Genomic DNA, 24,606 nt, shown 5'->3' with positions numbered 1-24,606 from the left:
AAACTAGACCCCTTAAGGTACTTATCTAGATGTGTGGTGAGCACTTTGAACTCCCAAGTGCTTCACAGAAGTTTATAACGTAGAGCCGTGAAAATAAAAAATCGCATTTGTTTACACAAAAATGATCTTTTCGCCCACAAATTCTTATTTTCACAAGGGTAACAGGAGAAATTAGACCACAAAAGTTGTCTAATTTGTCCTGAGTACGTCGATACCCCATATGTGGGGGTAAACCACTGTTTGGGCACACCACAGAGCTTGGAAGAAAAGGAGTGCCGTTTTACTTTTTCAATGTAGAATTGGCTGGAATTGAGATCGGACGCCATGTCGCGTTTGGAGAGCCCCTGATGTGCCTAAACAGTAGAAACCCCCCACAAGTGCCCCCATTTTGGAAACTAGAACCCCCAAGGAACTTATCTAGATATGTGGTGAGAACTTTGAATGCCCAAGTGCTTCACAGAAGTTTATAATGCAGTCGTAAAAATAAATTTCCACAAAAAAGATTTTTTAGCCCCCAAGTTTTTATTTTCACAAAGGTAACAGGAGAAATTGGACCCCAAAAGTTGTTGTCCAAGTTATCCCGACTACGCTGATGCCCCATATGTGGGGGTAAACCACTGTTTTGGCGCACGGCAGAGCTCAGAAGGGAGGGAGCACCATTTGACTTTTTGAGCGCAAAATTGGCTGTCGTTTTTGGAGACCCCTGTTGTTAATTCTGCTTTTGGGCTCCCTCCGGTGGTTGTAGGTGGTAATGCAGTTGTCCCTTAGTTGCAGTCCTGGTCAGGTGTATCTGCTGATTGCAGATCTGACTGGGGTATTTAGGCGTGCAGGATTCATTAGTCCTTGCCAGTTGTCCATGGTTGTTGGGAGGTTTTGTTCCTGGTTTGGTTCCTTCTGCCTTCTGCCAAATCAGCAAAGATAAGTGTCTGGTTTTGTTTCTGTGGCACACATGCTGTGTGCTTAATAATTCTGTGCTATTCAGTGTTTTTTTTTTGTCCAGCTTAAATTGTGTCAGTATTTTCTCAGTCTTGTTGGATTCTCTGGAGTGGCAGATATACATTCCGTGTCTTTAGTTAGATTGTGGAACTTTTTGTATTATCTGCTGTGGATATTTTTGGAAGGGTTTTAATACTGACCGCTTAGTATTCTGTCCTATCTTTCCCTATTTAGCGAGAGTGGCCTCTTTTGCTGAATCCTGTTTTCTGCCTGCGTGTGTCTTTCCTCTCCTACTCACAGTCAATATTCGTGGGGGGCTGCCTATCCTTTGGGGTTCTGCTCTGAGGCAAGGTAGTATTCCTATTTCCATCTATAGGGGTATTTAGTCCTCCGGCTGTGTTGAGGTGTCTAGGGTTTGTTAGGCACACCCCACGGCTACTTCTAGTTGCGGTGTTAGTTCAGGTTTTGCAGTCAGTACAGTTTCCACCTACTCCAGAGAAAGTTCATGCGGCTCCAAAGTCACCGGATCATAAGAGACCCCCTGATGTACCTAAACAGTGGAAACCCCCCAATTCTAACTCCACCCCTAACCCTAATCCCAACCCGATCCATAATCCTAATCACAACCCTAACCCTAATCTCAACCCTAACCATAACCCTAATCAAAACCCTAAATCCAACACACCCCTAATCTCAACCCTAACCTAGAACCTAACCCTAATCCCAATACAACCCTAACCCTAATCCCAACCCTAACCTTAACCCTAATCCCAAACGTAACCCTAATGCCAACCCTAATCCCAACTCTAACCCTAACTTTAGCCCTAACCCTAAATTTAGCCCCAACCCTAACCCTAAATTTAACCCTAGCCCTAACTTTAGCCCTAACCCTAAGGCTACTTTCACACTTGCGTCATGTGGCATCAGTCGCAATCCGTCGTTTTGGATAAAAAACGGATCCTGCAAATGTGCCCGCAGGATGCCTTTTTTGGCCATAGACTTGTATTGCCGACGGATGGCCACACGTCGCGTCTGTCGTGCACTGGATCCGTTGTGTTTTGGCGGACCATCGTCACAAAAAAAAGTTCAATGTAACCTTTTTTTTGTACGTCGCATCCGCCATTTCCGCTCATGCGTGGCCGTAACTCTGCCCCCTCCTCCCCAGGACATCGACTGGGCAGCGGATGCATTCAAAAACTGCATCCGCTGCCCACGTTGTGCACAATTTTCGCAAAGTGCATCAGTACGTCGGGCCGACGCCTTGCAATGGCCCCGTACTGACGCAAGTGTGAAAGAACCCTAACCCTAGCCCTAAATTTATCCCTAACCCTAAATTAGCCCCAACCCTAACCCTAACTTTAGCCCCAACTCCTCTCTCCCGCTGGCCGGCAGATGGCAGCAGAGAGCGGGCGCACTGCGCATGCGCTCGCCATTTTCTTTCCATAGGAAGAAGCCGGCGGGCAGGAGGACCCAGGGACACCGGTAAGTATAGCAGGGTCCCCGAATCCCCCTATTTCTCTGTCCTCTGATGTGCGATCACATCAGAGGACAGAGAATTACCGATCGCTTTTTTTTTTTTTGCGACCGCCGGTAAAGTTTATTACCGGCGATCGCAAAACGGGTCGGTAAGAACCGACCCGATCATGTTCTCTGGGGTCTCGGCTACCCCCGGCAGCCGAGACCCCAAAGATCCTCCGGGTACCGGCCGGCGGGCGCACTGCGCATGCGCCCGCCATTTTTTTGCTGGAAGATGGCAGTGCCCATCTGGAGCCACGAGGAGCACCAGGGGAGACAGGTGAGTATCGGGGGGCTATCGGGGACCCCATTTCTCTGTCCTCTGATGTGCAATCACATCGGAGGACAGAGAAATTAAAAGGGAGATCGCGGATGGTTTGTTTTTGCGATCGCCGGTAAACGGTTAATTACCGGCGATCGCAACTCGGGGGTCGGTAAAAACCCCCCGAATCATGTTCTCTGGGGTCTCGGCTACCCCCGGCAACCGAGACCCCAGAGAAAATCCGACTCTGGGGGGCGCTATTCACTTTTTCCACAGCGCAGTTAATTAACGGCACTGTGGTTTAAGTACCCTTAGCGGCCGCCGTTAAAAGGCGTATCAGCGGTCGTTAAGGGGTTAAAGGGATTTTTTACTTCAGCACCCTAAAACCATTCAAAAACCTTGGCTTTTTTTGTGTGTAATGTACCTAGACGCAGAGTTATACAGCTGCTTGTGGTTATTGAGCAATGAGTTCTTACTGAAACAGCAAAATTTGCATTGAGCAGAATTTATCTGGTCTGGTCAGCAGACTTCCTTTCTGGTAACAGCTCAGGGATTTGTTGTGGTGCTTTTTTTTCACTTTTGTATAATTTTTTTTTGTCAAAACAATTGCACAAAAAGATTCTGCAAATCGATAATCAGATTACTTTTCCAAATAGTGACTGAAAAGAACAGAAACCAGTATGCTATTGTAACTGCCACACAAATTCTCTGTCAGCAAATATATTTGGTGGTCATGACCACAGGAGGAAGTGGTAGTGGTATACACTTTAGGTGACATCTGAATTTAAAAAAAAAAAATAATATTTTATATTTTATCTCTGACAAGTAAAATTATCTGTATAGAGTTGAAGTCCTAACCAAAAGGTCACTGTACAGTTTAACAAGTATGTCCGGGTCCATTGTTAATGTCAATGGTCTTCCAAAGTTGTAGGAATGATTTTTATGGCAGGTAATTGCAGTGCAAATATTAGAGGTAATATTTTATCAGTGCGTTTCTGTTGTGCGTCATTTCAATGCAATTTGGGGTACTGTATAAGGAATATTGTATGTAGCGATGGTATAATACAATAAATAGGAGGTATAGGTGTTGAGGCTCACCGGGCAGCATGGATTCACTAAGATACAGGTCTTAGGCCGGAGTCACACTACCGTTCAATACGACCGAATGCTATGCGATAAAACATTGCATAGCACTAGGTAGGGCCAGTGTTACTCTATGGGGCTGCTCAGATCAGTGTTTTGTTTTTTTTTCAGGCATATTCAGCGTGCGTGTATTGCCCATGGAGCTTCCCAGGCTATTAATATCAGCTGACAACTGTAGACTTGGCCTTTAGTGGCTATTAAAATGGGAGATTCCCCCCACCCCCCAAATAAAAAATAACGTAGGGTCCCCCTATAATTAATAACCAGCAAAGGCCAGGCAGACAGCTGTGGGCTGTTATTAGCAGCCTAGGAAGGGGCCATGGATACTGCCCCCACCTCCCCCATGGTAAAAACATCAGCTCTCAGCTGCCCCAGAAAAGGCACATCTATAAGATGTGCCAATTCTGGCACTTAGCCTCGTATTTCCCACTTGCCCTGTAGCGGTGGCAAGTGGGGTAATAGTTGGGAGCGTTGATGCCAGCTTAGTATTGTCAGGTGACATGAAGCTCAGAGGATAGTAATGGAGAGGCATCAGTAAGAAGCCCCCATTAATAACAGTCTTATTGTACATAAACACACACACACACACACACACACACACACACACACACACACACACACACACAGAATAAAGTTTTTTAATTAAAAGACAGACTCCTTTAACCCCTTAATCCCATATGACGTACTATCCCGTCGAGGTGACCTGGGACTTAATTCCCAGTGACTGGATAGTACGTCATATGCAATTGAGCGCGCTCACGGGGGGAACGTGGCTGGATGTCAGCTGACTATCGCAGCTGACATCCGGCACTATGTGCCAGGAGCGGTCACGGACGCCCCCGGCACACTGCGATCGAACATGATCGCAGCGTTCCGGGGGCATAGGGAAGCATCGCGCAGGGAGGGGGCTCCCTGCGTGCTTCCCTGAGACCCTCGGTACAAAGCGATGTGCTCACCTTGTACTGAGCGTCTCCTCCCTGCAGGCCCCAGATCCAAAATCGCCGCAGGGCTACTTCCAGATCCTGCAGGGAGGTAGCTTACAAGCGCCTGCTCAGAGCAGGTGCTGGTAAGCCTGCAGCCCTGCTTATCAGATCGCTGATCTGACCCTATAGTGTGATGTCCCCCCCGGGACAACGTTATAAAGTAAAAAAAAAAAAAAATATTTAGATGTGTAAAAAAATAAATAAATAAATTCCTAAATAATAAAAAAAAAATATTGTTCCCATGAATACATTTTTATCTAAATAATAAAAAAAATATAAAAGTACACATGTTTAGTATCGCCACGTCCGTAACGACCCCACCTATAAAACTGTCCCACTAGCTAACCCTTTCAGTGAAAAAAAAAAAAAAGAGGCAAAAAACAACGCTTTATTATCATACCGCTGAACAAAAAGTGGAATAACACGCGATCAAAAAGACGCATATAAATAACCATGGTACCGCTGAAAACGTCATCTTGTCCCGCAAAAAACGAGCCGCCATACAGCATCATCAGCGGAAAAATAAAAGTTACAGTCCTCAGAATAAAGCAATGCAAAATTAATTATTTTTTCTATAAAATAGTTTATCGTATAAAAGCGCCAGAACATAAAAAAATGATATAAATGTGGTATCGCTGTAATCGTAATGACCCGAAGAATAAAATTGCTTTATTACTTTTACCAAACGTGGAACGGTATAAACGCCGCCCCCCCCCCTTCCAAAAGAAATTCATGAATAGCTGGTTTCTGGTCATTCTGCCTCACAAAAATCGGAATAAAAAGTGATCAAAAAATTTCACGTGCCCGAAAATGATACCAATAAAAACATGAACTCGTCCTGCAAAAAACAAGACCTCACATGACTCTGGACCAAAATATGGAAAAATTATAGCTCTCAAAATGTGGAGACGCAGAAACTATTTTTTGCAATTTACAGCGTCTTTTAGTGTGTGACAGCTGCCAATAATAAAAATCCGATAAAATACCCGCTATAAATAGTAAATCAAATCCCCCTTCATCACCCCCTTAGTTAGGGGAAAATAATAAAATTTAAAAAATGTATTTATTTCCATTTTCCCATTAGGGTTAAGGCTAGGGTTAGGGTTGGGGCTACAGTTAGGGTTGGGCTAAAGTTAGGGTTTGGATTACATTTACAGTTGGGATTAGGGTTAGGGGTGTGTCAGGGTTAGGGGTGTGGTTAGGGTTATGGTTGGGATTAGGGATGTGTTGGGGTTAGGGGTGTGGTTGGGTTAGGGTTTCAGTTAGAATTGGGGGTTTTCACTGTTTAGGCACATCAGGGGCTCTCCAAATGCGACATGGCATCTAATCTCAATTCCAGCCAATTCTGCGTTGAAAAAGTAAAACAGTACTCCTTCCCTTCCGAGCTCTGCCATGCGCCCAAACAGGGGTTTACCCCCAACATATGGGGTATTGGCGTACTCAGGACAAATTGGACAACTTTTGGGGTCCAATTTCTCTCGTTACCCTTGGGAAAATAAAAATTTGGGGGGCTAAAAAACATTTTTGTGGGAAAAAGATTTTTTATTTTCACGGCTCTGCGTTATAAACTGTAGTGAAACACTTGGGGGTTCAAAGATCTCACAACACACCTAGATAAGTTCCTTGGGGGGTCTCACAACACACCTAGATAAGTTCCTTGGGGGGGTCTAGTTTCCAATATGGGGTCACTTGTGGGGGGTTTCTACTGTTTCGGTACATTAGGGGCTCTGCAAACGCAATGTGACCCCTGCAGACCATTCCATCTAAGTCTGCATTCCAAATGGCGCTCCCTTCTTTCTGAGCTCTGCCATGCGACCAAACGGTGGTTCCCCCCCACATATGGGGTATCAGCGTACTCAGAACAAATTGGACAACACCTTTTGGGGTCCAATTTCTCCTGTTACCCTTGGGAAAATACAAAACTGGGGGCTAAAACAAAAATTCTCTTTTTTTTTCCCACAAAAATTATTTCCACGGCTCTGCGTTATAAACTGTAGTTAAACACTTGGGGGTTCAAAGCTCTCACAACACATCTAGATAAGTTCCTTAGGGGGTCTACTTTCCAAAATGGTGTCACTTGTGGGGGGGGGGGGTTTCAATGTTTAGGCACATCAGTGGCTCTCCAAATGCAACATGGCGTCCCATCTCAATTCCAGTCAATTTTGCATTGAAAAGTCAAATGGCGCTCCTTCCCTTCCGAGCTCTGCCATGCGCCCAAACAGTGGTTTACCTCCACCTATGGGGTATCGGCATACTCAGGACAAATTGTACAACAGCTTTTGGGGTCCATTTTCTCCTGTTACCCTTGGTAAAATAAAACAAATTGAAGATGAAGTTAATTTTTTGTGAAAAAAAGTTAAATGTTCATTTTTCTGTGATTTAAGGGCATAAAAATTCAAAGTTGGAAAACTGCGAAATCTTCAAAATTTTCGCCAAATTTCCATTTTTTCACAAATAAACGCAGGTAATATCAAATAGATTTTACCACTATAATGAAGTACAATATGTCACGAGAAAACAAAGTCAGAATCATCAGGATCCGTTGAAGCGTTCCAGAGTTATAACCTCAAAGGCACAGACCACCCTTGGGGCTTAAGGGGTTAATAAAACGTAATTAAACCATACTTACAACATCGCCGATTCCAGTGCCACCGTTGTCCACCGCAAAAGAATTAAAATAACCAACAATATTCCTCACCTGTCTGCAGAGAAGATGATAATCCATTTGTCCTATGACGGGTCTAGCTCTGCTACATCTAGATGGCAGGTTGCATGATGCGACCATTCAGTCTGACCTCCTGCAGAAACACTGAGCAGCATCTGCTACCGTTGCCCAGTGTCTCGCAGTGAACTCCTATAACCCATCTGACATCATCACGAGCGTGAGAAAGTTCTTACACTCGTGGTGCCGTCAGAATAGTCCTGGGAGTTCACAGCCAATGAACTCACTTCACCTGATGTCGGCGCTATTAGAAATTTTCCCTCAGCAGACACTGCTCAGTGTCTCTGCTGGATATCAGGCTGTATGGTCGCATTATGCAACCTGCCATCCAGATGTAGCAGAGTAGACCTGTCGTAGGACAAATGAATAATCATCTTCTCTGTGGGGAGATGAGGAATATTGTATGTTATTTTAAATCTTTTGCAGGGGACGAAGGCATCACTAGAATGGTTGATGTTGTAAGTATGGTTTACTTAAGATGTATTAATGTAGTCTGTGTCATTCTTTCAAGGAAGGATATAATGGAACTAGAGCGAGTACAAAGGAGGGCAACAAAACTAATAAAGGGGATGGGGGAACTACAATACCCAGAGAGATTAGCAAAATTAGGATTATTTAGTCTAGAAAAAAGACGACTGAGGGGCGATCTAATAACCATATATAAGTATATAAGGGGACAATACAAATATCTCTCCGAGGATCTGTTTATACCAAGGAATGTGACGGTCACAAGGGGGAATTCCCTGCGTCTGGAGGAGAGAAGGTTTTTCCACCAACATAGAAGAGGATTCTTTACTGTCAGAGCAGTGAGAATCTGGAATTCCTTGGCTGAGGAGGTGGTGATGGCGAACTCAGTCAAGGTGTTCAAGAGAGGCCTGGATGTCATCCTGGAGCAGAACAATATTGTATCTTACAGTTATTAGGTTCTTTAGAAGGGTGTAGATCTGGGGATTTATTCTGACGGAATATAGGCTGAACTGGATGGACAAATGTCTTTTTTTGGCTTTTCTAACTATGTTACTAAGTTAAAACGACCTTATTGTGTGTGTGTGTGTGTGTGTGTGTGTATATTTATTTATACAATAAGACTATGGGGTTATTAATGCCTCTCCATTACTAACCTCTGGGCTTGATGTCACCTGACAATACAAAGGTAGCATCAACCTTACCAACTATTTCCCCACGTGGCACCATATCTGGGCAAGTGGGAAGAGCAATGTAAAGAGCCAGAATTGGCACATCTTATAGATGCACCTTTTCTGGTTTTATCCTGGGGGTTCAGTATCAATGGCCCCTTCCTAGGCTATTAATATCAGCCTGCAGCTGTCTGCCTAGCCTTTGCTGGTTGTTAATTATAGGAGAACCCTACATCATTTTTTTATTTTTTTTTTGGGGGGAGCATTTTTATAGCCACAAAAGGCTGAGTATACAGTAGTGAGCTGATATTAACAGCCTGGGAAGCTCCATGGGTATTATCCTACCTTGCAGGTTATAAACATTGGCCCCCAGCTGTAGGCCGTTACTCTGCTGGTTAAGAAAATTATGCGGAAACCCTTGCCATTTTTTTTTTAAGAAAATATTTTTTTAATACATGCACAGTTAGCTGCACACACACTGCACTAATTATATGTCACTGACTTATCTATTTATTCTATTTGTATTTACTGTATGTAATCCATCTCTTCTATCCTGTCGGATCCTGCTAAGATTTTATAGAATGTGGCTGCTGAACTGCCAGCTTTTCATCTCTATTTATTTATAGATATAAATGTGTTTTGAATAATATTTCCTGTGAAAATGTTGTGTAAATGACAGAATTGCGCTATGTAAAAGCTCATGTTAAAATTGCATTGCAATGGGATGCAAATCGGATGTTAGGTGTGAAAATTCTGATTGTACTCGCATAAAACGCACGACACTTCACTTGCATGACTCTCGGCAGTGAGAATCGGACTGATTTTTTTTATACATTTAGTGTGACTCCAGTCTTAAAGTGCAGCACAGACTAGAGGCTTTGGTAGAGTGGAGCTTGAAATGCTAAAGAAGCATGTAACAGTGGGAATAGATGAACTGGACAGCACTTATAGCAACGTGGAAAAGTAAAGCTGGATATAATGGATGGCACTCAAATGTTTATGTAGCGGAGCTCAGCAGTAAAGCATAACTGGCTTTGTCATGAGACACACGAGTCACAGCAGACCCCATTGGAGAGGTATCAGCAACCGCCATCAAACTAGAATTCTCTTGCATGTCACAGCCTGAGCCGGCCTAAAGGGTCCTAGGGACGTAACATTAGAAGTGAATGTTGGGATATAGTAACTTGATGCATACAGTAGTAGAGGGAGTCAACTGCGTGGGGATGAGGATGCAGAGTATGGCGCTGGAGCCAGGATAAGGGACTAACTGTTCTGTTTCCCACCTCTATCAGAATCAGGGCCTCATCCTCATGAAATAGCTGCCCTCAAATGGGTTTGCAAAAACCTGGTGGCAGATTCCTTAGAAAAATACATTTGTGTTTTTTTTCAAATCTTACTAAAGATGTCTTTGATCACCTCTAATGTCCTAAGCATGCACAGTGATAAAAATTAATCTATCATTGACCATCCATTCAGATCTGTTTCCAATAGCCTTCATTGGTGTAAAAAAAAAAATCTATTTTTTTTTTACCACACAAAGTTATGCAGATTGTGGTATATTCTTTGATCCAACTGAAAATGGCAGCTTCAAAGAAGGTAAATAGATGACATTTTATGACACTTCTGCTTAATACAATGGGCCCTGAACTGGAATATTGTATTTGTTTTTATAACGCAAAAAAGGATTCAAAAATAGAAAAAAAATTCTAGACATGTAAACAGCCCATTAGATAGTAAAAAAATGGCTTTTTTAAAAGTCAAAGCCATCATTCATAGCCCAGTTCTGTGAGCATTGATAATAGGCTCACCGGTCCCTACTTTGACAAGTTAGTCAGTTAAACCAGACAAGAGATGCCATTAATCATGTCCTGGCATTGTTTTCAATATATCATCCTTTTTTTTTCCTGAGAAGTTTGTTACTTTTTGGGTGGTGCTTTTCTGTATCAACTATATGAGAGTGTGAGAGTGTGTGTGTGTGTGTGTATATATGTATACACATGTATGTATATATGTATTGCACATAGTACATCACCCAGCTTTGCGCATAGACTTTCCTCTGCTCCTAGCATTGTGATGGTATTATTATTATTATTATTATTTATTGTTATATGGTATGCCTTTCAGCTAACCCCCAACTTACTCTGTGATATTTATGACCTTGTTTACTTAGTCTTGATGGTATGCATCTGGTCCACCCTTAATTCTCTGACCAAGATGAGCAGAGACCACTCCTCTCTGCTCCACACCTGAACGCACTTAGTTTTCCATATATTGCATAGCACAAGTCTGCTAGACTTCAGTCTGCAGTGTGATTTCTAGAAGTGTGTTCTAAAAGTGTGGATTACATTAGAATTAAAACCTGAATTGAACCTGAAGGGAACTGAAGGTAACTGGCCTGTCACTGTAAACAATGTTTCAGTTTGTTTTCACTTTCACCCCTATAATCCTTCACTTTCTGCTACCTCCCCCAATCCCCACACCAAGTAAGGAACTGTTCATCTCCTCTTCAATCCTCCCCATCCATCTCACCTCCTCCTCAGAACTGTTCCTTAACATACAATCCTCTGTCTCAAAGCACAGGCAGCCCCCTCACGCCCTCTCCTGCTCCCACCTGCTAACACTATCTCTGCTCCTTCTCACTGCTGGTGATATTTCTCCAAATCCTGGTCCTCCTCACCATATTCCCACAGTCATTTCTACCTCCCACCCACGCTCCATCACAAACTTCCGTAACCTCTCTAACCTTATACCCATTCACCCAGCCTCCGCTTCCCCAGTCTCACTAACAGGAGCTCTGTGGAACGCTCGCTCTGTCTGTAACAAGCTTTCCTACATCCATGATCTTTTTGTTACTACCAAACTTTCCTTCCTCGCCATCACCGAAACCTGGCTCACCCCTTCTGACACAGCCTCTCCTGCTGCACTCTCTTATGGTGGCTTCCACCTTTCTCACACACCCCGCCCCAGCAGCAAGCATGGCGGAGGAGTTGGTTTTCTCCTGTCAGATGACTGCTCCTTCACCCCAATCCCACTGCCACCCTCTGTTACCCTCCCTTCCTTTGAGGTGCACTCTGTGCGCATCTACTCCCCCTCCAACCTCCAACTGGCTGTCATTTACCGCCCCCCAGGGCCAGCCACCATCTTCTTTGACCACTTTACCACCTGGCTACTTCATTTCCTTTCTGCAGACATCCCCACTATCATCATGGGCGATTTCAACATCCCCATTGACACTTCCCTCTCAGCTGCCACTAAACTTCTATCTCTCTCTTCCTCCTTCGGCCTCACTCAATGGTCTTCTGCAGCCACTCACAAAGATGGTCACACACTGGACCTCATCTTCACCCGCCTCTGCTCCCTATCTAACCTCTCTAACTCACCTCTTCCACTCTCTGACCACAACCTTCTCACATTCTCATCTCTCTCCACTCCATGTCTAGAGTCCCCACCCCACAAACTTTCACACCCTCGCAGAAATATTAAACATCTTGACCTACATTCATTCTCTGAATCCCTCCTCCCTCTCACAGACATAAGTTCCATACACAATGCGGATGACGCTGCCGCTCTATATAACACCACAATAGCTGTAGCTTTGGAATCTGCTGCCCCACTTACACATACCAAAGCTCGCAAAATCAACAGACAGCCCTGGCACACCAGCCTGACCAAAGAACTGAGGCGAGCTTCCAGGGCTGCTGAGCGCAGATGGAAAAGATCCCACTCCAACGACCACTTCATCGCATTCAAACAGTCCCTCACTACTTTCAAGGCCACACTCGCCACAGCTAAACAAACCTACTTCTCATCTCTCATATCCTCCCTGTCTCACAACCCTAAACAGTTATTCAACACCTTCAATTCTCTCCTCCGTCCCCCAGCACCTCCTCCCTCCCCACTTATCTCTGCTGAAGACTTTGCCTCATTCTTCAAGCAGAAGATTGATAACATCAGAGACAGTTTTGGTCAACAACCCCCAGAGCCCTTCCTCCCAACTTCCCTACCCTCCACCTCCAAAACCAACTTCCCCACCATTACAGAAGATCAACTCGCCACTCTACTCTCAAGATCGCATCTCACCACCTGTGCACTTGACCCGCTCCCATCCCACCTCATCCCAAACCTCGCCACAATCTTCATCCCAACCCTAACCCATCTCTTCAACCTATCACTAACAACTGGTGTTTTTCCCTCAAGCTTTAAACATGCCTCCATCACACCTATCCTCAAAAAGCCCTCTCTTGACCCATCCTCTGTATCTAGCTATCGCCCTATATCACTTCTCCCCTATGCCTCAAAACTACTGGAACAACACGTCTACCTTGAATTGTCCTCCCATCTCTCTTCTTGCTCCCTCTTTGACCGCTTACAATCTGGCTTCCGGTCACACCACTCCACTGAAACTGCCCTAACTAAGGTCACCAACGACCTCTTAACCGCCAAGAGCAAGCGACACTACTCTGTTCTCCTCCTCCTCGACCTGTCGGCTGCCTTTGACACAGTGGACCATTCCCTATTATTACAGACCCTCTCATCCCTTGGCATCACAGACTTGGCCCTATCCTGGATCTCATCATACCTAACAGACCGGACATTCAGCGTCTCCCACTCACACACCACCTCCTCACCTCGCCCCCTATCTGTCGGAGTCCCACAAGGTTCAGTCCTTGGGCCCCTGCTCTTCTCCATTTACACCTTTGGCCTGGGACAGCTCATAGAATCTCATGGCTTTCAGTATCACCTCTATGCTGATGACACACAGATCTACATCTCTGGACCAGATATCACCTCCCTACTAACCAGAATCCCTCAATGTCTGTCCACTATTTCATCCTTCTTCTCCGCTAGATTTCTGAAACTTAACATGGACAAAACAGAATTCATCATCTTTCCCCCATCTCACGTGACCCCCCCAACGAACCTATCCATTACAGTACACGGCTGCCCACTCTCCCCAGTCCCACAAGCTCGCTGCCTCGGGGTTATCCTTGACGCTGATCTCTCCTTCAAACCACATATCCAAGCCCTTTCCACTTCCTGCCGACTTCAACTCAAAAATATTGCACGAATCCGTTCATTCCTCAACCAAGAATCTGCAAAAACCCTAGTCCATGCCCTCATCATCTCTCGCCTTGACTACTGCAACCTCCTGCTCTGTGGCCTCCCCTCAAACACTCTCGCACCCCTCCAATCTATTCTAAACTCTGCTGCCCGACTAATCCACCTGTCCCCCCGCTATTCTCCGGCCTCTCCCCTCTGTCAATCCCTTCACTGGCTCCCCATTGCCCAGAGACTCCAGTACAAAACCCTAACCATGACGTACAAAGCCATCCACAACCTGTCTCCTCCTTACATCTGTGACCTCATCTCCCGGTACTTTCCTACACGCAACCTCCGATCCTCACAAGATCTCCTTCTCTACTCCCCTCTTATCTCCTCTTCCCACAATCGTATACAAGATTTCTCTCGCGTATCTCCCCTACTCTGGAACTCTCTACCGCAACATATCAGACTCTCACCTACCATCGAAACCTTCAAAAAGAACCTGAAGACCCACCTCTTCCGACAAGCCTACAACCTGCAGTAACCACCGATCGACCAAACCGCTGCATGACCAGCTCTATCCTCACCTACTGTATCCTCCCCCATCCCTTGTAGATTGTGAGCCTTCACGGGCAGGGTCCTCTCTCCTACTGTACCAGTTATGACTTGTATTGTTCAAGATTATTGTACTTGTTTTTATTATGTATACCCCTCCTCACTTGTAAAGCGCCATGGAATAAATGGCGCTATAACAATAAATAATAATAATAATAATAATATGTGTATGTGTATATATATATATATATATATATATATATATATATATATATATATATATATATATACACACATATATATACATATATATATATATATATATATATATATATATATATATATATATATACACTAGATGGCAGCCCGATTCTAAAGAATCGGGAGTCTAAAATCCATATATACTTTATTTATTCAAATGTAAGAATAATACAATTAATAAATAATAGTAAGAAAGAACAAAAAATGGCTGCACTCACCAGCTCTTGACAATTCTTGTTATTTAAGGTACAGTTACACAGGATCCATGAACATGCTTATGAGGGGAGTGATGAAAGACATCAGACAACAACTTTGCGTGTTGTGGCAAATGCCACAACAACGGTTCTTTGCTTAAGAACAATAATGTAAATAATAAATAATATGTATCAATAACTATGTATATTGGTATGTTCTATGACATTTTAAAATATTTCATTATTATGTGGAAAAGCTCTTAGTACCCATACTGGCGCATACTTGTGTGCCCATCAGGTATTTTCACAGTAATTTTACATCTGATGGGTTGGTATGAAACGTTTTTAATCATCTCTTGGGCTTAGCTAAGCCTTCATTTTAAATAATTCTAATAAGTACAACAGAAATAAAAGCCTTTTTGTGTATCCAAATTTTTTGTGTTTATTTTTACAGAAGTGTAAAATTTAAGAAATCAACGTTCATAGTACACCGATGGGCTAATATAAGCATGCCCATCAACCACGTCACGGTAGCCTTTGAACTGATGGGTCCTAACTAACTGATTCCTATTTCTTAATACTCAAACCTCTTTCACATTTGCATGTTTCTGATATTTGCAGAAGTAATGTTAAAAACAATACAACTTCCACACTTGGCACCAAAGAACTGACCTACAACACACTTTCAGCAAGTGCCATGCAATGTAGATGAAGCTTGGAGTTAACTTGCAGTAAATGCGGCAAACGCGGCTTCAACAATTGCATTAAATGCAGCCACAACAAAAACACTGGTAAGTGGAGATTTTGTGGCGAAAACTGCAGAAACCACATGTGCCGCACCTGCTGCAAGTGAAGTACAAATTCCGTATACATTGCATGCAACTTACAGCAAGAGTGGCGTGGGTCAGCCCTTAGGCAGGAAGTGCAGAAATAGCCTTTTTTCCACCATAAATTCTCCAAATAGCAGAAAAATGTTGATGTGAAAGCAAAATCTCTATTCTTTCCCTATCTATCTAAATATGTACCTATCTATATATCTATTTCTATGTACAGAACACACCTGGAGATAGAGATGTGTGTGAACAGCCATCCCACCCATCTCCTACCTGTTCACAAAAACCTCACCCTTTTTAAAAACAAAATGAAATCTCTCAGCAGCTATACTGCTGGAGCTTCAAATACAGGTTCCTATCACCAAATACAGGCATTTGGATGATACACATCTTACATCTTGTACTTAATGTGTGTTCTACTTACCTATAAAAATATGTATTGATATATCATATTTCTAAATTTATGTAGATATGATATAGAGTTATTAACCCTATATGCTAATGAGTACGTATGTTATATACGTATCTATATATATAATTGTCTAAGGGTTTTTCCGTCTGTCTGTCTGTCTTTCTGTCTGTCTGTCCTGGAAATCCTGCGTCTCTGATTGGTCGAGGCCGCCAGGCCTCGATCAATCAGAGACGGGCACAGCATGGCGACGATGATGTCATAAAGGTTGCCTCGACCAATCAGTGACGGGCACAGTCTGCCGTGAATTCGCCTCGACCAATCAGCGACGGGCACAGTATCGACGTAGATGTCATAATGGTTGCCATGGCGACGATGATGTCATAAAGGTTGCCTCGACCAATCAGCGACGGGCACAGTCTGCCGTGAATTCTGGAATCATCATTGTCCATATACTACGGGGACATGCATATTCTAGAATACCCGATGCATTAGAATCGGGCCACAGTCTAGTTTCCTACATAAGTACTTAAAATCTATATGTCTATGGCTACACTAATTTTTTTTTGTTTTTGTTTTTTTTCCTTATCTCTATACATAGAATTTGCCTATTGCTGTCTTATGTTATTAGAAAAACTGAATAATGAAAAAAAAGAAAAGTAACTTTAAACTAAAATATTTTTGTAGATAATATTACGTGTGAAGACTTTAGTACTATCAGCCAATAATTGTCCTTGAAGTGGTGTATTAACCACTTTAACCCTCACATTGCAACATTGCTTCACCCTGGAAAAAGCAACATACAATTGACCATGGGCAAAAGCAGGTTCTGGTAGATAAATGCCAACTCGATGGAGGGTCTGGCCTTGAGATTTATTTATGGTCATTGCAAATGCGGGCTTGATGGGAAATTGTCTCCGTCTTAATTTAAAAGGTAATCCAGTCTCTGATGGACACAAATCAATTCGTGGAATGAATACCACATTTCCTGCTGCTGACCCACTAATTACTTTAGCCAGTATGATATTGGCATGTAAGGCAGTGACAATGAGCCGCGTACCATTGCAGAGACCTTTGTTCGTGTTCAGATTACGTAATAACATGACAATGGTGCCAATTTTAAGTTTCAGCCAATGTGAAGGCATTCCAGTTGGTGTTAGTGAATTCAAAAACTCAAGTGGGTATTGATCGAGGTCATCAGCTTCATCAGGATCGATGGAATCATCACTGATATATTCAGTATAGTCACCTATCAATAAATCCATGACTTGGGAATTGACTTTCTCAACGTCCTCATTTTTTGCACATAAAATTGCATGAGATGCAGCTGTATTTATGCTTTCGGTGTCATTCACATCAATACAAAGATTATCTCCAAAAATTTCAATTATTAAAGAGCCAGTGCATACCATGTCTGGAGGAATTTCAATTACATCATCTCCAAGGTTATGTTCATTAGATAGTTCACCATTTCCCAGTTGAAGCAACCAACTGCTGTAGTGAGGATCAATGGAGCGCATGTTGTTAATAAGTGGCAGGCGAGTAAAATGTTGCCAGTGTTGTGAATATTTTATACAGCTCTCTACAACATCAGTTCTTGTCCCATGAGGGATGACCGGAAGACATTGTCTAAAGTCGCCTCCAAAAACAATCACTTTACCTCCAAACGGTGTTTTTTCTTTGTGAGCTACATTTGTTGTCATGACATCACGTAAAACTCTATCAATGACATGCAATGCATATTTGGATAGCATTGTGCACTCATCAATAATAAAAAGTTTAGTGCTGTGCAAATCTTTTGCTGCATCGGTATCATTCTTAATCCTGGATGTTTCATTCACAGGAATTGGAATCCCATAAAGAGAATGAATGGTTCGTCCACCTTGTAGCAAGTTGGCGGCAATTCCAGTAGTGGCAGCAGGTGACACAATGTCTCCTTGTCCTCTTAGCTGATGTAGGAGTAGATGATATAGGTACGTTTTTCCGCTGCCACCAGGACCATCAAGGAAAAAACACTTTGCTGTAGAATTAGTGTCTTCTAAAGCTTGAGTGATAGCATCAAAAGCAAAAAGTTGGTCCTCATTTAAGGCCCCGTCTCACACAGCGACGCTGCAGCGATACAGACAACGATGCTGATCGCTGCAGCGTCGCTGGGGAGCTGTCACACAGACAGCTCTCTCCAGCGACCAACGATCAGGGGAACGACTTCGGCATCGTTGAAACTGTCTTCAACGATGCCGAAGTCCCCCTGCAGCACCCGGGTAACCAGGGTAAACATCGGGTTACTAAGCGCAGGGCCGCGCTTAGTAACCCGATGTGTACCCTGGTTACCAGCGTAAATGTAAAAAAAAACAAACAGTACATACTCACCATCTGTTGCCCGTCAGGTCCCTTGGCGTCTGCTTCCTGCTCTGACTGAGCCGCCGTACAGTGAGAGCTGAGAGCAGAGCGCAGCGGTGACGTCACTGCTGTGCTCTCACTTTACGGCGGCTCAGTCAGAGCAGGAAGCAGACGCCAAGGGACCTGACGGGCAACAGATGGTGAGTATGTACTGTTTGTTTTTTTTACATTTACGCTGGTAACCAGGGTAAACATCGGGTTACTAAGCGCGGCCCTGCGCTTAGTAACCCGATGTTTACCCTGGTTACCAGTGAAGACATCGCTGGATCGGTGTCACACACACCGATTCAGCGATGTCAGCGGGACCTCAACGACCAAAAAAAGGTCCAGGCCATTCTGACACGACCAGCGATCTCGCAGCAGGGGCCTGATCGCTGGTACGTGTCACACATAGCGAGATCGCTACTGAGGTCGCTGTTGCGTCACAAAACTTGTGACTCAGCAGCGATCTCGCTATGTGAGACGGGGCCTTTAGAGTAGCTTTCATTTCAGCAGCTGCTGATAACTCATAATCTTTATCATACTGTGGGAGGAGGTGTTGTTTCTTGACTGGACGTGGCAAATTAAAATCAGTATAAGTTTTGCCATGAGCTTTAAGAACATGTTGGACATCTGTCATAGCATAGCCTTCACAATTGACACACTCCAGAGTGTCGGAGTGGTATGCATAGCAGTAGTCTTCTACAAAGTGTTCCTTAAATTCATCCCATAAGTCCCGAGGTTTAGCTGGAGGACCAAAAATACAAATGTAGGCAAACATGTCACGTAGCTGTGCTGGCATGTTGAGAATACTGGCATCAAGTAATGTATTTCTCCACAGACTATCATCAAATAGTAAGCCAAGAGCTAATGCCGCATCTTTGAAGGTTTCATGTGTGACTCCGTGTACAGTTTTTATGCTGTCAAAACTGGTTGCACCTTTGACATGTAACAATAACAATCTTAAATAGTAGCGTTCTTGGTCTTTCACACTGACAGTATACATTCGTCCAATCACAGAACCACCTGCTCGCTTTCTAACTTCCCAAGAACCTTCTTTCCAAACATAGTTTTCGGGAATTTCACGGTATAAATAAATATGAGCATGATGGTCGTTCTGATTAAGCTTGAAGTAGGCCATAAGTGTAGAATTTAGATGGAGCTTTTGTTTGAGGTTTCCAATAGAGTCATCCTCATGAAAATAGAGTGGCTGAGAATGCGGTAGATGTACAGCAAGACGAATGATGCTATGAGATTGTTTATGCATTGGATATGAGAATATTCGCCAAGCTGCCTCTGGTGCACTGACATATCTTGAATCCATGAATTGGTGTGTTTCATCATGTTGGATGTTAGTCTGGCAGATTTCAAGATTGGCTTTATCATGTCCTTTGTAGACGTATTTAAATAAATATTTCACAGCCTGAATGGAACCACAAACTTCGACATTTATATGGCACTTGTATTTTAATAGCAGGAACGGATTATATGGAACCACCCACGAATTGTCAATCATGTTAGAATGGTGTTGAAAAGATGGGCCAAAGTGTCTGCGATAAGTAGGATAGGCGTCCTTAGCTATGATGGTTCTTGGTTGCAAATCTTTAGGGAAACCTTTTGTACACTTCCCCAGATCCATACAGGGAGAATTTGGGTTGTGTTCTCCACACGGACCATGAATCATATGTTGGAGAACAATTTTATGGAGCTGAGGGTAGTGGGTAGGATTGGGAATTTCAGCCCACACTGTATTGTCTATGTCCTCCTCAGTCCTTAATTTGGAGTTGCTGTCCAGAATAATCAAAATGTGAGCGTGTGGAAGGCCACGTTTTTGAAATTCAATTACATGAACCATAGCGCAAACTTTCCCAAATAATCCGTTGTTAATGTCTTTTAAGAGTGCTTCCAGTTTTATTTTGAAAACACGTGCCACCAAATCAGGTCTATGTTCCACACGCTGCCAAGGTTCCAAATTCTCAGTAATCTCATTCCATTTCGGATTACAGGTCATGGTGATGAATAGATCAGGACGACCATATTTAGTCACAATAGCCATGGCATCCTGGTACCGCTGCTGCATATTCCTGGGACTGCCTTCAAACGAAGATGGTAAAATGACCGTTTTTCCAATGGGGATGCCCTTCTCAATGGATTTTTTCTGGAGATGTTCCTGGAGTACACAATAATCCTCTACTTTCAAATCCTTTTGGTGTTGATGGATATAATTTAGGCGATTTGCCTCGATTTTCACATAAGCATCCACTAAGTACTGCTGAGTGAGTTTGCCACCATTCAGGAGTGGATTAAACTGATTACGGACAGACAGCACATAGCAGTAATATTGCAGTTGTGTAACTCTGCGTGGACTTTGCCCTTGTTGCTTGAGGCCATCATGCCAGCCCTGGTCTCCGTAAGGGAAAAATAAAGGATAGAGTAAAGCATCTAAATTACTGTGTAGAATGCTGACCTGTTGTGTTCTTGGCACCAAAGGATTTTTGGGGTCCGGTTGTAAATGTATTAAAATATCACGATTAAATGGTGGCTCTCCATTGTCATTTTCAAATACGACAGCAACTTCATTGACAGTTGGATTATTATATCGGCGAGGGTCTTGATTCCGATCTTGTTTAAGGGCCATGATGATATTTGGCATGAGAGTGCCATTAGCTTCAGCTTTAAGATGTTCTTCATGTTCCACATCTCGTAACATTTTGTAGGCAGCAACAAAGGGATTCACATTGTCTAACTGAAGAGCAATTATACTCATCAAAGTGGGATGACATTTTTGATTTTGTTCACAGTTTAAACGTTGTTCATTCGCGGTAGCGGTATCCAAAATATACAGTTGGGCATAAGCTGGAACTTGATCATCACTGGGATGTAGGGTTCCAGTACGATGATATATTTGTCCATGTATACGGAAACAGTAAGGGCCATGTCCAGGTGGAGGGGATATATTGGCACCCATGGAGGCGAAAGCAAATGAGCTGTTAATACTACGAATATTTTCCATGAGATTCTTACTGAACTCACTCTCCCCTGTCAGCAATCGTTTAAAGACCTCGGGATATTGGGGTATAGGTATATGCACTTTACTCTTGTGACAACACAGAGTAAAATTTTTATCTGCTGGTATCTCAGCATTAAAATGTAATGCTTGACAATGTTCACATAAATAGTTCATAGGACCACAGGAGTGTTCTACTATGGTACTGTCATCATTAGTAAAACCTGTAGGATGTTGAGGTACAGGTTGTGGTAACGGAGCATTGGAATGTTTCTTTAAGCCAACATATATAAAGCGTGGACCTGGTAGAGGATCTTCACTGTCCACAGATTCAATCACTGAGGAGTTGGAAGGTGTATCGTGGTCAGGGTTTATTAATATGGAGGTGCAAGCGTTTTTTTTGCGCCGTTCACGGCGTGCACCAGCTGTATTTGGTAATGGTTTGTTTGTTGCCTTAGAAGAGTCAGGTGTGAAGCATGTCTTATAAGCAGACTTAACGGTGTACAGGCGACGGCGTTTATCATTTGGAGTGTAAGTAGGACAGTGTTTGCGCTTACGTGCAGATTTACCAACGGTTAAAGGAGCTTCAGGCTGCACACATTCTATGAATGGAGACAAAGAAGCTGTATTGTGGGCAGAATCTATGACTGAGGACGTGGAAATATTATGTTTGCAACGTTGAGAGCGTGCAGCAGCAGCTTTATTACTTAATCGATTAGTTTTGTCCTCAAAAGACTCATTAGTAATGCGTTTATTGCAAGCAGCATTAACAGTGTCCAGGCGCTTCTGTCTGTCCTCTGTAGTCTCGTTAGCACGCTGTTTGCGCTTACGTGCGGCATCGGCGGCTTTTCGCTCTGCGTCATTGGTATACTTATTATCAGACCTGATGTTACGTGCGCCATCAGTAGCTTTGGGCTCTGTGTCATTAGTATACTTAACAGTGTCCAGGCGCTTGCATCTATCCTCTGTACTCTTGTTAGCACGCTGTTTGCGCTTACGTGCAGCATCGGTGTCTTTTCGCTGTGCGTCATTGGTATACTTATTATCAGACCTGATGTTACGTGCGCCATCAGCAGCTTTGGGCTCTGTGTCATTAGTATACTTAACAGTGTCCAGGCGCTTGCATCTCTCCTCTGTACTCTTGTTAGCACGCTGTTTGCGCTTACGTGCAGCATCGGCGGCTTTTCGCTCTGCATCATTACCATACTTTATATCACACCTGATCTTACGTGCGCCATCAGCAGCTTTGGACTCTGTGTCATTAGTATACTTAACAGTATCCAGGCGCTTGCATCTATCCTCTGTACTCTTGTTAACACGCTGTTTGCGCTTACGTGTGGCATCGGCGGCTTTTCGCTCTGCATCATTACCATACTTTATATCAGACCTGATCTTACGTGCGCCATCAGCAGCTTTACACTCTGTGTCATTAGTATACTTAACAGTATCCAGGCGCTTCCATCTATCCTCTGTACTCTTGTTAACACGCTGTTTACGCTTACGTGCGGCATCGGCGTCTTTTTGCTCTGCATTATTAGTATACTTTATATCAGACCTAATCTTACCAGGGTGGATAAAAATCAATGTTTTTTTAAAAAAATCAAAAAAATCGGATTTTTTTGATTTAAATCGGATTTTTTTGATTTAAATCGGATTTTTTTCAATAAACTGCTTTTTGAGGAAAATATTTTACCATCCAAAGGTTCTTCCATCATGAGATAAAGCTGAGTTGTTTAACTCAGTAGAATAAAGGCTGTATATGTGTAACATTCACAATGCCATGCTCTTCCAGAGGTTTCTGTAGGATGCTGACTATCCAACAAGTTTGGGCATGTCAACTGAATGGAAAAAGAAACTAAACCAAAAGTGAAACCAAGCTAGAAGTGTGGAATTAAAGGGGCAGTATGAACAAAATGTGGAGGCTATTAATAGTTTATACAATTAAAACATGCTGCTTTTAAACACCTACCTATTGCCATATAGTAAAACAAAAAAGATTTTTACTTACTTTGGGGTCCCCCCCTCACCCTGGCGTTAGATCGTTGCCCCTAGTTTCGTCCGTGTAACTATGGGCGCACATGCGCACTGCTCTCACTTCTCATTTTAACCGTGATTTATATTAAAAAAACCCTTTTGATTTAAATCAGTGATTTAAATCATGATTAAAATCATGATTTAAATCGATCCGATTTAAATAGAAAAAAATCTTTTGATTTAAATCGTGATTTAAATCATGATTTAAATCGGCGTGATTTAAATCAATCCACCCTGAATCTTACGTGCGCCATCAGCAGCTTTGGGCTCTGTGTCATTAGTATCCTTACTATTAGAGCTCATGTTGGCTAAGCTAAACAGCTTTAAGCGTGGTGGTGGCAAACAACAGGTTAATAAGAGGCAGTGTCAGGTAGTAGGAAAATAGCCAGTTAATAATAGGCAATAGTTCTTTGCAGGAATACAGATATTAATAAATAGGCAGTTTATATTGCAGAGAAATTGCTGGGCAATAATGGACAATGTCCTTATGTGGCAAATAATAGAGCAATATACCCAGTGTGGCAAAGAAGAGGTTAATAAACGGCAGTCTCTCAGTATAACAGTCAGTGAATAATAGGCAGTATATGGAGAAAACACCAAACAAAAGTTCAAAATTGGTGTGAAAATGTCACTGAACCACTTCACAACTAAATATATATAGTTTTGGTAAATGGTATTATCATTTTTTTGACGAAATTCGGCAGGAGCTTGAAGAGCGACGTCACTGGGACCGCCTCCACGCAGTAGAAACTTGCTGTAAGGTAAAAATTCAAAAATCACACCAAAATGGCGGGCGGAGTGTGTCACAATACGACACATTTCTGATTGGTCGCTCGCGGCAGGCGGCAACCAATCAGAAAAGTGCCACGCACCACGAAGGCATATATCTTTGTCCACCCTGAGCGGGTGTAGGACGCTGGTGACGTCACTTATCTCCGGACATTATCTCCGGACAAAGCCACGGAAGTTGGCACAAATTGCCGGAAGTAGTAATCTAGGCAATTATATATTAGATTTTAATGTTATCAGTGTTTACCTTTGAACGTTTATATTGTATTGTCCTGTCACCAGCCATGTGTACGATTATCGGCCGAAAGCCTCTCTGGAACCAATAATCACCCCATGTAAAGGTATCTTTATAAGTTAAAGATTCAGAATACTATGACTTTTATCATATCCTGAACAGTCAAGTTT

This window comes from Ranitomeya variabilis, chromosome 6 (genome assembly GCF_051348905.1).
Source record: "Ranitomeya variabilis isolate aRanVar5 chromosome 6, aRanVar5.hap1, whole genome shotgun sequence".
Lineage (NCBI taxonomy): Eukaryota > Metazoa > Chordata > Amphibia > Anura > Dendrobatidae > Ranitomeya > Ranitomeya variabilis.
The sequence above is the reverse complement of the archived record's forward strand: the minus strand, read 5'-3'. Positions refer to the sequence as shown.